This window comes from Octodon degus, unplaced genomic scaffold, assembly GCF_000260255.1.
Source record: "Octodon degus isolate 3935 unplaced genomic scaffold, OctDeg1.0 scaffold00140, whole genome shotgun sequence".
Classification (NCBI taxonomy): Eukaryota; Metazoa; Chordata; class Mammalia; order Rodentia; family Octodontidae; genus Octodon; species Octodon degus.
The window spans coordinates 3,308,681-3,309,797 of NW_004524716.1; the positions used below are offsets into that span (position 1 = coordinate 3,308,681).

At 46.5% G+C, this 1,117-nt stretch overlaps 1 pseudogene; it reads left to right on the forward strand.

Annotated features, from left to right (window-relative positions):
• Window positions 1-477: 477 nt before the first annotated feature.
• On the forward strand, window positions 478-1,117 carry LOC101583195 (annotated as a pseudogene).

A 1,117-nucleotide genomic window follows, 5' to 3' on the forward strand; every position in this document is an offset into this window, starting at 1 on the left:
ATACACAATGTACTAACCATTGTTACTCTCCTAAAATCTTGTTTTGAGATTTTGTACCATTGTTTTTATTTTTTTTTTCTTTAAAATAAAAATAACTGGGCCAGGGAGATGGCTCAGTGGAATAAGCGCTTCCCTGGCAAGCACAAGGACCTGAGTTCAAAACTTATAGCCAACAAATAAATTCTAAATTTTGCCAGAAAAAAAAAATTTACAAGAAAAAAACAGAAAATAAGAGGTGTTCATGAGCACGTGGAAAAATCAGAATCCTCATTATTAGATGGTAGGAATAGAAAACATTATGGTGGAAAATGCTTTAGTAAGAGCAGGGTGTGGTGGTGCAAGGCTGTAATCCCTGCCCTCAGGAGGTTGAGGCAGGAAGACTTCTGGGAGTGTGAGGCCAGCCTGGGCTACAAAGTGAGTTCAAGTCCACCCTGAACTGCATAGAAACCTGAAACCCTGTCGCATAAAAACAAAAAAATGGGGGTCTTTTCCTTCGGCGAGCCTTCGAAGACCTTTGGTGTCACCATGGTACGTCCCGCCCGGTGTTACCCATATTGTAAGAACAAGCCATACCCAAAATCCCGCTTCTGCCGAGGTGTCCCTGATGCCAAGATCCGCGTCTTTGACCTGGGGCGGAAGAGAGCAAAAATGGATGAGTTCCCGCTCTGCGGCCACATGGTGTCTAATGAGTGTGAGCAACTCTCCTCGGAAGCCCTGGAAGCCGCCCGATTTTGTGCCAACAAGTACATGGTAAAACTGTGGCAAAGACGGCTTCCATATCCGGGTGCGGCTCCACCCTTTCCATGTCATCCGCATCAACAAGATGTTGTCCTGTGCTGGGGCTGACAGGCTCCAGACTGGCATGCGGGGTGCCTTTGGGAAGCCCCAGGGCACGGTGGCAAGGGTCCACATTGGCCAGGTCATCATGTCTATCTGTACCAAGCTGCAGAACAAGAAACATGTAATCGAGGCCCTACACAGGGCCAAATTTAAGTTCCCTGGCCGCCAGAAGATCATGACATCTCTATTTAGTATAGAAAAGAGATGGAACGATACAAACGTCCATAAGCAGATGAATGGGCAACCAAATTGTGCTATTTGGAGTACTCAGCAATGA